The sequence below is a fragment of the Sarcophilus harrisii genome, chromosome 5 (genome assembly GCF_902635505.1).
Source record: "Sarcophilus harrisii chromosome 5, mSarHar1.11, whole genome shotgun sequence".
In the NCBI taxonomy this organism is placed as follows: domain Eukaryota; kingdom Metazoa; phylum Chordata; class Mammalia; order Dasyuromorphia; family Dasyuridae; genus Sarcophilus; species Sarcophilus harrisii.
Genome location: NC_045430.1, coordinates 60,264,436 through 60,279,499, shown reverse-complemented (window position 1 = coordinate 60,279,499; position 15,064 = coordinate 60,264,436). Strand labels below are relative to the sequence as shown.

The 15,064-nt window shown below is 39.4% G+C and overlaps 2 long non-coding RNA genes across 2 annotated transcripts in view; one reads left to right on the top strand and one right to left on the bottom strand.

Moving 5' to 3' along the window:
• The first annotated feature begins 3,980 nt into the window (after nt 1-3,980).
• On the top strand, nt 3,981-7,433 carry LOC116419414. The gene is made up of 3 exons (XR_004229726.1): nt 3,981-4,212; nt 6,193-6,435; nt 7,124-7,433. It is a non-coding gene; the product is annotated as an uncharacterized LOC116419414 (long non-coding RNA).
• Nucleotides 7,434-12,761: 5,328 nt separating this feature from the next.
• LOC116419413 overlaps nt 12,762-15,064 on the bottom strand; it is a 4,773-nt gene continuing 2,470 nt past the window's right edge. The window contains exon 3 of the long non-coding RNA XR_004229725.1: nt 12,762-14,170. This is a non-coding gene — a long non-coding RNA (uncharacterized LOC116419413). The remainder of the gene's footprint in view (nt 14,171-15,064) is intronic.

Sequence of the window (15,064 nt, the reverse complement as noted above, 5' to 3'; positions counted from 1 at the left end):
ATGGGGTCCTGTGAGTCCAAATAATAGACCTGGAATGGAATAATCATAGACTTCTAAGCAATCAGTGATAATATCAGTGTGACTGTCTTGGAGTCCAAGGCCTTCTCTGGCCTTGAGTCAGCTTTCCAAAGCTAGATCAGATTTGTTTTTAGTTTCATATGACCAAATCTATGTTTTATAGTATTTCCAGAATGTATAATGAGCACCTAATCCACAATTATAATAGGAGTGTGTTCCTCTGGTTATATCCTGAGCCTTTGTGTTCTTCATTCCAGTATATAATTGTTAAAACAAAAAAGATTCTAGAAAAGCAACAAAATAAATTCCAAAATTCCAGTCAGCTTCACAAAAAAAGATCAGATTCTGTGAATCATATAAATTTATAGTATCAATAATATTCCTAAATTTAGACCCTTATGTACAAAAATGTTTGTGGCAGCCCTTTTTGTAGTGGCAAGGAACTGGAAACTGAATGGATACCCATCAATTACAGAATGGCTGAATAAGTTATAGTATATGAATGGTATGGAATATTATCGTTCTGTAAGAAACGATCAGCAGGATGATTTTTTAAAATAAGTTTTTATTTACAAGTTATATGCATGGGTAATTGTATAGCATTGACAATTGCCAAACCCTTTGTTCCAATTTTCCCCTGCTTCCCCCAAGCCCCTCCCCCAGATGGCAGGTTGACCAATACATGTTAAATATGTTAAAGCATAAATTAAATACAAAATAAATATACATGTCCAAAGTTATTTTGCTATACAAAAAGAATCAGACTCTGAAATAGTATATAATTAGCCTGTGAAAGAAATCAAAAATACAGGCAAACAAAAATAGAGGCATTGGGAATTCAATATAATGGTTCTTAGTCATCTCCCAGAGTTCTTTCACTGGGTGTAGTTGGTTCAATTCATTCTTGCTCATTTGGAACTGATTTGGTTCATCTCATTGCTGGAGATGGCCACGTCCATCAGAACTGGTCCTCATATAGTATTGTTGTTGAAGTATATAATGATCTCCTGGTCCTGCTCACTTCACTCAGCATCACTTCGTGTAAGTCTTTCCAGGCCTTTCTGAAATCATCCTGCCAGTCATTTCTTACCGAACAATAATATTCCATAATATTCATATACCACAATTTATTCAGCCATTCTCCAATTGGTGGGCATCCACTCAGTTTCCAGTTTCTGGCCACTACAAAGAGGACCAGCAGGATGATTTCAGAGACACTTGGAGAGACTTACATGAACTGATACTGAGTGAAATGAGTAGAATCAGGAGATCATTGTACATGGCAACATCAAGATTATACAATGATCAGTTCTGATGGATGCGGCTCTTTTCAACAATGAGATGATTCAGGCCAGTTTCAAAGGTCTTGTGATGAAAGACTGTAGGAACTGAATGTGGATCACAACATAGTATTTTTATTCTTTTTGTTGTTTGCTTGCATTTTGTTTTCTCTTTTTACTTTTTGATTAGATTTTTCTTGTGCATCAAGATAATATATAAGTATATATAGAAGAATTGCACATGCTTAACATATATTGGATCACTTACCATCTAGGGAAGGGAGTGGGGATAAGACAGGGAAAAAATTAGCACATGGGGTTTTGTAAGGATGAATGTTGAAAATTATCCATGTATAATTTTGGGGAAAAAAAGCTTTCATTTAAAAATAAACAAATTCTCAACTTTAGGGGGGGGAAATAATATTCCTAAGTTTAAAAAAAATAGAAGCAACCATAAAAAGCATGAATCAGATCCCACATGAACAAAATTTTGAACACATTTCCAGCTTGATAAAGTCTCCCAGTGTAGCAGAAGAGTCCAAAATAATGCAGCCATTCCCCCCATCCCCTTTTGTATTTGGTTATAGTTATACTTGGGATAGTTATATAAATATAGACGTGTAGACCCATACACACATATAAACATGGGTCCACATAACATATGTACATGTGTATACATATTCCTTTCCTAAATTCAGTTTATAGATCCCTTTTACGGCTATGTATTTATTTCTCCCCTTTATCGCCTAAAGCTGACTTAGAAAGTAGTCACAACAAGGTCCAGTGAATTTATGATTTCTGGGGGTGAGCCAATCATTCAGTGGAAGAACTCTTGCTCTAGTTCCAGATTCTCTTTTCTTTTCTTCCCTTCCCCCATATCAAATATGTACAGCCAAACAAAATTAATTCCCATATTGGCTAGATTCAAAAACGTGGGTCTCATTCTACATCTTCTATCTTATCCCGGGTCCTTCAGGAAGGGGCTGAAGTTGCCATTGGCTACCGCTTTAATCAGAATTCTAGACTCTTTTTTCTCCCAAAAGCCATTGGACCAAACAGCAACTCAAATACAACTCAGAGCGCTGATTTTCTGGAAATTTTGCCAGGAAGCATCCAGTATCAGAGAAAGCAGCCCAGGAGGAGCGTGCTGAGCAGCACAATCCATTAGCCAGAGCTAAACTTCTGACTTGCCCCTTCTGCTTGAACAAGGCGGGAGGTGGGCGGTGAACTCACCACTTCAAAGCTCAGATTAGCAGAGGGAAGAGAAAATATCTCTGCGGGGGCGTCTCCCCCCACCAGGTCAGCCTAGCCCCACAGTTTCTCTTGTTCTTCCCCTGGCACCTGCCACACTGCTTAATTAGGACAGCCTCCCCATATGTTTCCAAGATGGAGGTGCACCTACACACACCAACTGCTTCCCAGCATCTCTCTCCCAGAATTCCCCAGCAATACTCTCAGACACAGTCCCACAGTCCATGACGGCAGCGGCCTATATGGTTATCCTTACAAAGGGCTGTGTTCTAATTTAAGGTTAGATTTTTTTTTTAATTCATGGAAGAGAAAAAGAAGTTCAAAAGAAAACACAATGCACAAATAACTTGTATATACACAGCCTACGTACAAGATTAATTTGGAAATCATCCTCCAAAGGACAGCCCTGTGGATACGTGTTTGTGTATGTGTATGTCTATAGGTAGGTGTAATATCCAGTATGAAGGATAGTTCTCCTGAACGCTTCTTTGTTAAAACCTCTGGAATAGTCTGCCTAGTTACAGGTATTACATTTAGAATTATGTTCTATCATGTTCAGAGAAGATATGATAGAATAGGATAAGATAGCAAAGATAATTGAAGACCTTGCCGTATGAGGCTCAGCTGAAAGAGTAAGAGATGTTTAGCCAGAAAAGAAAAGACTTGAGTGGATCATGAGAGCTCTCTTCAAGTGTTTGGAGGGCTATGATGTAGGGGAAGAAAAGGACGAGAACTTAAGAGGATGGCCATCAATTGGAAAATGGCTGAACAAGGAATTACAATTATTACATTTTGTACTGCTTGTACCCAGATCCAGGAACAATAAGTGAAAGATGATGCAGAGATGCAGATTTCTGTCTCAAGGAAAAACTTCTCAAAACCAAAGTTGTTCAAAAATAAAATGGGATGCCTTGGGAAGTAGCAAGTTCCCTATGACCTGATGCAATATATAGAAGTTTAGTGACTCCTTGATGGGAATGTTTCCTTTTTTAAATCCCTTTTTGAAAAAAAAAATCTCTGCTTGAATATATACTGAATTAGATAAGCTTTGAAGTATTTTCTGTCTCTGAGATTTCTGGAATTCTATGGGCATCAAGGAAGTGGGGGAGGCTATTGTATATAAATATCTATATCTATGCATATAAAGGCCAAGAATATTATTAGCCCCCCTAGGATTAGTTTTGTTCATTTGCCTTTTCATGGTCTCACTTATTTTCATAGAAAACTAAAAGAATTTTGGAGTTAAGAAACAGAGAAACCCTGAACTCCAAGAGTCCCTGGCAGTTTTCTAAAAGATTAGCCTTTAAGTGGATGTTGAATGGGAAAATTTTAGCAAGGACTTACATGAATTCTCTGATCCCAAGTGATCCTAATGAGACCCCTGATCAAGACATGATCCTTGGTGACCAAGAAATAGGTTTAAACCTGAGAGAATTAGCTAGCTGGGATTTCTTTATGTTCCAAACAGATTGGCACATGGAGCAAATTATCTTCTGTGCAGAAAAGTGGCATTTCAGCCAAGCCAACTTTTCTGCAATAAGGACAAGTGTATACTCTGGCGAAGACTGATGATAGAAAACAAAGAGAAGCTCTATGATTCCATGTACAGTGGATCTACCTTTCACAACAGCATCAAACAAGAAGTTAGGGGAGAGACCAACAGGTAATAAAGACCATACATAGCCATAGCACATGCCCAAAAGAGACTATGTATCCCAAAAGACTGCATATTGCCTAAAGCCATTGAAATGTCAGCCCAGTAGAAACAGATGGGCTCACCAAAAGAAATCCATGAATCTCCAAGAGCAGGGGCACGAGCTGGCTGGCTACAGGTACATTCTGGCCACGCATGTTTCCTATGTGTCTATCCTAGGAAATAACTGAAAGCCTTGAGTAGGAGAAAGATGTCAAGGGAATCAAGAGAGAGAATTTCTTTTTTTTATTCCCATTTTTTTATTTATCAGTATTTTATTTTTTCAATTACATGTAAAGATAGTTTTCAACAGAAGTGAGTGCAAGGGATAATGTAAAAAATTACCCAGGCATGGGTTCTGTCAATAAAAAGTTATAATTATGAAAAAAAAGAGTTTTCAATAAGACAGCAAGCAATCTGATATGTTATACATGTATAATCATTTTAAACGTATTTTCACATTGGTCATGAAAGAAAAATCAGAAGAAATGGGGAAAAAAATATAAGAAAAAACAAAACATCAAAAGTTGAAAATGGTGTGCTTCAATCCACATTGAGTCTCTATGCTTCTCTTCTGCATGCAGATGGTATTTTCCATCTGTATTGGATCACTGCCTTGATAAGAGCTAAGTCTATCATAATTAATCATAACAATCTTGTTACTGTGTACAATGATCTCATTTCACTCAACATCAATCCATGTAAGATCATCCAGTTTTTCTGAAATCAGTATGCTGATCATTTCTTATAGAATAATAATATTCCATTATAGTCATATATCATAACTTATCTTTGTACCACAAAAAGAGCTGTTATATTTTTGCACATGTGGGTCATTTTCCCTAAAAGATTTTCTTTTTGGGAAGTCTTCAAAGTCTTCCCAACTAATCAAAAAAAATTTTAATGAGAAAAAATGGAAACTGGCTCCATAAATATGAAAAGGATCTCAAAGGTTATCTCCTCCAAATCTCAAGTTTTCCAAATGTGGAAATGATTGTCAAAAAACGTAAAAGATTTTGCTTAGGATCACACCAGCAATCTGGGGTCAGAAGCATGATTTCAGCCCAGGTCTTTGCAACTCTTGAGGCCAGTTCTCCAGTTCTCCATCAACCGGATATTTCAGGATTCTTGCCCCCCCCCCACCCTCCCACCCCCCCACCCCCCGTCAATACCCACAGAGCATTCTTCTTCCCCGGTTCCCTCAGCAAGGGTGAGGTAGTGGCTCTGAAGGCTGGGCAGAAGGGAAAAAGAAAATGAATGTAAACATGTTATGTGTATACACATATCTGATGTATTGAATTAGGTCACTCGTGAACTGGTCTACAGAATTCTTTTCTTTCTATACCTAGAATTTAAAAAAAAAAAACATTATTCTTAGGTAGCATCCATGATATGGCTCTTTTCAATAGCAAGTTGATTCAGGCCAGTTACAATGGTTTTGTGATGGAGCCATTCATCTGCATCCAAAGAGATGACATGGAGACTGAATGTGGATCACAACATAGTATTTTCATGTTTTTGTTAAAATCTGTAAAAATCTCATTTTTTCTTTTTTTGATCTGATTTTTCTTGTGCCGCATGATAATTGTGATAAAACACATATAAAACTGAACATTTAACATATATTGCCATCTAGGGGAGTGGAGAGGGGAAAGGAGAGAGAAAAAAAATTTGGAAAACAATGTTTTGCAAGGGTCAGTGTTTCAAACTATGCATGTGTTTTGAAAACAAAGAGCTTTAAAAACAAACAAAAAAAAAAATAAAGGTGTCCATGGGCTTCACCAGGCTGCTAAAAGGATCTGTGGCACACAAAAAAGCTAAGTACAGCCCATGCCCTAAAGTGACCGACTCAATGATAAAGTTGATAAGTATAGGAAAATAAATTTTCTTATGTCTGTCTCTGGTTCATCCATAATTAATGGACTTACTGGTTTTCTCCTTTTACCATAGGTCAGCCTGACCTCCTCCCCATCACAAGTCAGATCTCAGGAGATAAGCGTAAGTAAAAGAAGAAGAGAAACTATTTCTATGCCCTGTTCTGACTGACCTCTTCCTTTGTCTTTCAGAAAGGGAGCATCAGGATCCTTAAGACCCTCCTGGGGCTTCTCCTCTCTGCATCTGACCCTTGGAAGGGATCAAGAAGTCTACAGATTCTCCTTCTGCTTAAAACCAAGAATGGCATGTTCTGCAAAGGTAAGTATAATTCTATAGGGGGAAAAAGGTCGTTAATGGGATAAAGGACTTCCAAGGATTTCTAATGCACAGGCCAAATTAGGTGGTAACAGGAAGGATAATATCAGAAAGGAAATAGTTGCAAATAAAACAAACTACCTGATCCTGAAGTGGAAATAAAAGGGAGGAAGACTGAAGAAAACAACGAGAACCAAAGAGGGTTGTCATCAATTGGGGAATAGCTGAACAAATTATAGTATGCGAATATCATTTAACTGCTTTGAGGTATTAGTCTAAACCTAATTTCTGCCAGATTGCTATCCAATTTTCGCAGTAGTTTATGTCAAAACAGGAAGGCCTTCCTCTAATAACTGGGGTTTTTTAGATTTATATATTACTATACAATTGTGTTTGATTGCTTCTACATATTATATACCTAATCTGATTCAGTGATTGACCTTTTTTTTAAACCTCGACCAAATTGTTTTATGTGTATGTGTGTGTATGTATGTTTATGTAAAATGTATTGTGCTGTATGTATAGAATTTATGTATTTTCTTTTCCCCTAGTTTCATGTATATGGATATATAGAGAATATATATGTATATACAATGTTTTCTTTTTTCCCAGTTACATGTAAAGACAATCTTTAAAATTTTGAATTCTAAATTCTCTCCTTTCCTTCTGCCTCTTCCCCCATCCCCTGAAGGCAAATGTATTATCAATTATATATGTGAAGTCACTTCCCACAACCAAAACAAGGCAACAGCACAGATCCCCTTTTGAAAGGCATTGAGTCCAAGATCTGAGGCCTGGTACAAGGATTTGGGGATTTTTAGCCTGAACTAAGAAGATCCAGGGGAAAGCAACAGCTATCATCAAAGACTTGAAGGAAATTAACAGGGAATAAGGATTCGATTTCCCTGTTTAATCCCAAAGGACAGAACCATAACTGATGTGTGGAAGTTGCTTTGTAAAAATCAAAGCAACCTTGTCAGAAAGGAAATAAAGTTTGTCTAACATGAGCTGAGCTCTATGCTTTTATCACTGCCACAAGGGAGTCACTAACAATTTCTTTAATGATTTATTCTACTATTTCCCAGGAATCAAAGCCAAGCTCCGTGGCCTATAGTTTGCAGACTCTACCTCTCCTTTTATGAAAAAAATGAGACATTTGTTCTTCAGCCCTCTCTTATTCTCCATGATCCTTCAGAAATCAATGGCTGGCTCAGTTATAAAATCAATTTGTTCTTACAGTATTTGAGTATATAGTTCTGGGCTAGGTGACTTGAATTTATCATATGCCAAGTAGGTGTTCTCTTACTATCTCCTAACTTTTCTTGGATATCAACTATCCAATGGCTATTTTTGTTCTCTCGTTTCCAGTGCAGAGGTCATTTTCCTTGGCAGAGAAAATAGAATAATAACCACTGAGCAGTTTTTCCTTCTCTATATTGTTGATCATTATTCCATATATTTGAAGCAAAGCATTCCATGTACTTTGATCTTCATTTCCCCAAAACAGATTTGAAAATGTCCTTTTTTTCCCTTGCCAGACACAGTTAATTCTGAGCCTTAGCTCTGCTGATGCTATTTTTATAGGGCTTAAATTTTTTATAGGACTCTTAAATTCATCTTCTGTTACCTGTGCTTTCTTCCATCTTTGGTGCATATCTTTTAAAAAACCCAAGTTGGCGTGTGAATTCCATATGCAGACAATTTGCACTTTTCTCCTTTATGGAATTGTTATGCTTTGTCTTTAGAATTTTGTTCCTGAGATTTTCTCCTACTTCCTGGGTTGACTTTCCCTGCAGATTTATCTGTGAGAGGAGGTATTTTACCTAGCTTTCCTCTGAAATCTGGTTTCCTAAAATACAAGGCACACGGTGGACAATATCCAGCTTTCCTCTTTTTCCCTATCAGAGTCCATGGTCACTTCTTCCTTAAAGTTCCCATTATTTACATTAATCTATTAGTACCAGATCCAGCACATAATTTCCCCTTGTTTTCTCCACAATTTGAAGGATGTTAAGACAAGATAAGTAATTATTACCCGCTCTGATTCTGGCTGAGAGTACCAGCTGATACCCAGGCTAGAATGGGTATAAATAAATAAAGCATTTAGTAAGCAATAGTTACACATAACATACTATGCCCTGCACCTAGAAAAAATGCTAAGAGAAGGAAAAGATTCCCTGCTTCTTTGGGTATGTGCGGCAATTATGACTTGCCCAGGGTGTGGCTGAGACCAGATTTGAACTCAGGTGCTCCTGACTCCAGGGTGGTGCACCATCCACTGCACCACGGGGCTGCCCCCAAAGAGCCCATATTCTAATGAGAAAGGCAATATGGAAGACCTCAGCAGCAAGTCAGATGGAAAGATTCTGTGGTCCTGAGGGTGCAGCAGCAAAGCAGACATCAGCGTTTCTTCTTAAATGTCCTTTCCACTGATCAAACCAAGTTTCTGATGTTGAACCATTTGACAGCGCCAAGGGCAAGAACTTTATTTCCTAGGTCTTCAGGAACACTTGCTCCTGTAGCACCCATAGGAACAATCGTTGGGCGGCTATTCTCAAAGCCTTGGATTCAGGGCCCCGATGCTCTCCCATCTCTCCTGCAGGATTGCTGGGCTGGCGTGCCTGGTCCGTGGCTGGCACTCGGCTGGCAGCTGCCACCACAGCTGGCTCCCCCTTCACAGGAGTTGCTTCCTTGGAGGATGGTTGGGAAGGCCAGGCTGGAAGCAGGCTAGTAGGTGAGGAGAAAGCCACCTCCTCTGCCTATCTACTGACTGGGGACAGTGGGTCAGTGGCTGTTGCTGCTGGGGATCAGGGGGCCTTAGCTGGAGTCTCCCATCATTTTTATAATATACCTCGGTGCCAGGCTTGGCTGTTCCCTGAATTCCTCATCCATTTTTCTGTGTAGTACACTGTGATGACAAAATTGCTTCCATTTTTTCTTCCATTTGCCCTGTATCCACAGGTTTTCCATGCTTCTCTTGTCTGTTTCTTGTCTAAGAATAAGGAATCATGGCTGAGCCCAGGGAGCTGAATCATTGTGTGTACTCCCTTCTTCACTGAGACTCTCTACTCCTCACCCTGGCTAGTGTCCAGAGAGGCATGACCTTGGCATACTCTTTGGCTTGTTAAATCCCAATCCTAGCATCCCAGGATGAATTGTTGAAAGATTAATTTTTGGTTCATACCTAGATCTCAGAGTGAGGAGTAAAAAAGGTATTCAATAATATAGGACTGTACTTATTTCCTATACACTCCCCCAAAGTACCTTGACAGAATTGCTTAAAACAGGATCTAACAATTAATCTTATAACTATAAGTCATATTTTCCAGAGAGATTAAAAGTTATCAGAATATAAAATGGTTTGAAGGTTGGCTAATTAAGTAGTTTACATTTCATCTCTACTTTGTACTGCTTCCTTCAAAGTCCCTGCTCTCTAGAAAACAGACCAGGAGCTTGAGCTTCTTTGCCAGTGGTTGTATTCTCTGAACCAAAGCTTCCTTTCCCACAAAAAGCTACACTCACTGGACTTAGGACCCCTGGGCTTCAATTTTATAACATCCCATGCAAAACTGGACGATGTGCTGTTATCTACACAGGAAAGAAAACTCAGAAAAGGCAGCTAGGAGCCCAGGGGCAATTTGTGCCTATTTGAGTCCACAATCCAAATGGGTTCAGAGAGCAAAGGGGAATAAAATCATCATCCGTACACCAATACCAACCTCACAGAGGTTTTAGAGAAAACATTACTTGCCACAAGTTCTGGAAGCAAGAGACCAAGTCCGAAGCTGTCTCCTTTTAAAGATTCACTGAGTCATTAACTTATTGAAAGAGGGATTCACTTTGTAATTTCAGAATACTCACATCCTAAATTATAGAAGCACATGAGTAGCCTGGTCATCCCTAACATGTTAAAATACTGAGTCATTATATGTGGTCACTTAGAAAGGGTGACTCTATGCTATATGGGATGTTTCACCTAATCCTTGGATTTCCTTATATGTTTTTTTTTTCCTTAAGTAATTCTACCAAACTTTTCCTCTTTTTTCTTATCCTGTTTCATAAATAAGGTATATTTAACCAGAGCCCCATTTCAGTCAATTCATTCTGCCAAATTACAATGATAAAAAGCAATTTTTTTCTTCTTGGTTTTTCCTCTTGCTTTTTGCCTAATTATTTTTGTACATATTAAAGGTAGGTGTGGATGTTCTTTGAGTTCCAGAAGACTAGCCTTGATGATGACACTAAATAATGGAATCGCCCTTCGTTTCTGCCAATCTCTCGCTGTTGTCCTACTTTTCACACCTGTGCCACCTCCTACATGGAACCTTCCCTGAACATCCCATCCCCAACCTTGGGTGTGAGAATTCTTTCTTGCCTAAACTCACCCTCCTCTCAGATTTCTTGCCTAATCACTCTCTCCATTTTATTCTATTGAGACATTTATAATTCTGTGAACTCTTCCCTGGTTCCCTCAGGGTCATATGGTTCAAATGCTGCCTTCCTTAAACCAAGAGAAAGACAAGTGTCATTATATTAAGTATATACATTCCCAATAAGGGAATGACACAGCTGAGTAATTCCACAAATAGTTCTCTACCCAAGTCACCAGCCCAGGCTCATCAAGCTTTCTCTGGTACATGACTAGAACAACTATTTAAAAGCTATAGTATCTCCCCTGGTATGTTGCTCAGGCTGTAAACAATAGCTTTCACTTCAGGGATCAACCCACAATTCAGAGTGGTGGTTCTGGCCAGGTCCAGAATTCAGCTAGGAGCTTTAAATGACATATTACTCCAAGCATTAAAATATTAAACTTATAGTCTGTACCCAATCTATCTTGGCTCTTCCTTCTCTGGTCCTTCAACACCCATAGGTGGTCAACCACATCAGACACTTAACATGCTGTGGTTACATAATTTAAGGAATATAAAATGGAAGGATATAGCTCCCATGTTTCTATATGGAACCATCTGCCTCCAGGCATCCCCCTCCCACTTGCCCTCTCAGCCCTTTGGGGCATGTGGAAGGAATTTCCAAAGCAGGTATACGTGTAGCTCGTGGAAAGCAGTAGAAGAAAGGATGTGTATGTGTCTTGAGATCGTACCGAGGAAAGCGAGAAGAGCAGTAAGAAAACCAGTTAACTCCTCTAGCCCAGAGCCCAACTGTTCCCCAAAGTCAGCAGTCACAAGACTCAGGATCCTCATCCCCAGGGTCCCTGGTTTCTCTGGGATGACTACAGTCGCCTCCACAATGCTAGTCTCAGTTACAGCCCGCAGCCAAAAGTTCCAGCCTCCAAGCCCCAGTCGTTCTTGCCTAGCACTTGCAACTTTCCATCCAGCTGTACGGTAATCACAAAGTCTGACGCTCTAAGACTTCAAGGAAAAAAGGGATAATCTGTCGTCTGTACCACGGTACAGACGTATCTCCAACTCCTATTGTCTCATGCTCGTAGGGTAATACGTTATGTCTGTCCTAGAGATGATGGATTCGTCTCATAAATCCTGTTGATTCCTTGTGTGGAAACTTCCTGAACCTTGAGGTCACCACAGAGATAAAGCAGCAATGGAGAAGCACCCACTACAAGAGTTAGCTGTTTTTCCTCTCCTCCTCCTCCTCCTCCCCCATGTTTACTACTAAATTCCTTAAGAGTAGGGCCTGGGCCTTTATTGATCCATGTTCCACAGCCCCTAGCACAGCCTAGTCACGGGGGTGTCTGAAAGCTGTACCATCAGTGTTTCCAATGGCCCCTGCCTGGAACAATGACTCAGCCCGGTCACAGGAAAGGTGAGGAGCTTCAGACCTGCATCCCCAAAGCCTCAAACGCGCCTCAGGGTTAGAGGGATGAGCACGGCTGCCAAGCCAGGCACCCCTGGGCCACACGCCCATCTGCTGGCACGGCCACCCGCGAGGGCTGAGGCAACGAGAGAGGGAGAAGTGGGCACTACCAGGGCCAACACATGGGAAGTGATGAAGCTGCACGTAAATTAGCGAAGGAATCCCAGCAGCCAAGGACAGTTTGGGCTGAGGGCTGGAAGCCCAAGGACTTGCTAGCTGCGTGACAGATCCCAGGATGCCTCGACCAGCAGCTTCTGCTTCTTGAATTGGTGAGATGAAGGATCTAATTTCTCCTCTCACAACAATCCTTTGTCCTCTTGGTTGAAGCTCCAGACCTCTGAAAGGAGGCCCCAGATTCATGAATCCTGCCCCTTATCCTTTCACCATCAAGAGAAAGTGGAGGGCGCTTAAAAGGGGATTTTCCACTTTGTAAAACAGTAGTGATGGAAGGAGGGATATGATAGGGCTCAGTATTCTACAGAGTAGTCATCAGCAAGCATCTTGTTCCTTTTATTTGTACAATTAAAATAGAAGCACTAAAGCAAGGGAAGTTGCTCAGGAGCTGTGAGGGGAGGGAGGGAAAGAGAAGCAGATATATTGAAACTTTCATGAAGAGAAAGAAATTAAGTCCTATGATAGGGGTACAGTGACCTCTGCCTGCCTCAAGAACTGGCCAGACTCGAATTTTTTTTTCTCTAGACTTTCTTCTTAAGGTTATCAGATGTCTTCTCTCCTGATAGTATCAACCCCAGAACAGTAGCATCAAATTCTCTTGGCTCCTATAGCACCGGTCTCTGACCTCGCTATTTCATTCTGCTGACAGACTTGCCTCCTTTCCAAATTCAAGATCTCCCAAATTTTTTGTGTGTGCCTCTCACACCAGATTCTCTTTTTCCTCCTTTTTGTCCTTTGTTGAGGATCTCTAATTTAGTCTGTATATAACTCGTTTAAACATGATTGTTTGCATGCTTCCCTCCCATTCAACTATTTGATCTGTGAGGGCAGAGGTTGTTTTCTGCTTTCTTTATATCCCTAGAATTTAGCCCTGTGTTGAGCCCATCATTGGTCTTTAACAATTCTTTCTGAATGACTCTATATAGTTGAGCTTAAAGAAACTCTCCAGATAGAAGATGGAAGTGGAAATATAAATATGTATAACTAATAATTCAAATCAATGTTCCATTTTCATTTTCCTAGATCAGTCGGGAATCAGGATAAGCAGAACTGTCTCATCTGCTAAAAAGTGCTCAAGATACAAAGTCACAATGCTCTTAAAAGCAAGTATCTCTGGTAACCATGGAGATGCTAGAGCTGTTGGGAATACCCACAAAGTTCACTATTGTCCTTTGAGGAAACCCCTGGGTTGGTGGTCCAAGGGTAGTGTCACCTGGTGGCCAAACTGTATACGACAGTCATCAATTTGGCAAATGAATTATGTGAGATTCTGCTTCTCTTTGGATTGCAGAAAGTGAAACACTAGTTAACTTAATGACACTGCAAAAGCGTGCAACTTAGCAGTAACACACACTTGTCACAAATTTTTACTTAGTTGAAGGATAATTCAGTAGACCATTAAAGGATATTTTTTTTTTTTTGCTGTTGTTTAAGCATATTTAGTAATCAATTGTGAGAAGAGGACAGAGGAAGAATCAAAATATCAGAAAAATTTTGGTAGTCCACATCTCCCTCCATAAAGTAAAGAGGAAATGGGTAAAGGTAGCAGGTTTATGGCAGTCATTAACAGTATAAACCAGAACACACTTAAAATTGGTCTTGTAAGATCTAGGTGAGCATTTTTTATAGATAAATTTCTCACAACCTATTATCTATCTTCATAAGTCTAAATTTCTAGGCAAAGGTAGTGTTCCATTCAAGTTATCAGCATGGTCAGTGATCTTCTTCCCTATTAGAAAAAAATAAAAAGAACTGAGATAATTCATCATAAAGAAAAATGAAAAGGATAAAAATAACAATAGCTAGTTCCACATCCCATGTGAAATCCTTTACAAATATTATTTCATTTACCCTTTGTAAAAACCCCAGAAGATAGGTGTTGTTATTATCTCTATTTTATATTTGGGGAAACGGAAGCCGAGAGATTAAATGATATGCCCAATGTCATAAAGCTAGTAAGTACCTAGGATCCCAAGTTCAGGGCTAGCACCTAATCTATTGTGCTTTTGCTTTTTAAAAAACTATCTTTAAAGACACAAAAGTTTATTATAAAAACTGAATGGGAACCATATATTTTCCATTTTCTCTAAAGACAAAATGAAACTGTCTTATCTGTAACAATAAGAATTAAGACAGGATTAAAAAGGAACACATAGAAAATATGAGTCCCAGAAGTAGTAAAGGGAAGTTGCAGAATTATCTTTTTCTAATAGTTATTTTATCAAATAACCAATTGAGCAAGCATTTATTAAATATGCCAGATGCTGCTCATGTCACTGGGGACACAAAGGTAAAAATGAAGTAAGCCCTGCTTGCATTCTCAAAGGAGACAACATAGAGGCAGATACAGAACACACATATAACTATGTATAAATGTATATAAAACCCATAAAACTTCACAGCAAGTATTCTGGGATCTCATTCTCCCAGAATAAGGTCTGCCACATCTTTCTCCTAGATCTCAACAGCCCCTCATTGAAGTGTGCTACATCAGTAACAAGGGCCTCACTTCTATTTTTTGCCATTATTATTCCCAGTGAGCAAATAGAGGCTAAATTAAGTGACTTGCCCAGGGTCACACAACTAGGAATTCCAATCCAACATTTCATCCCCTACACCCTAT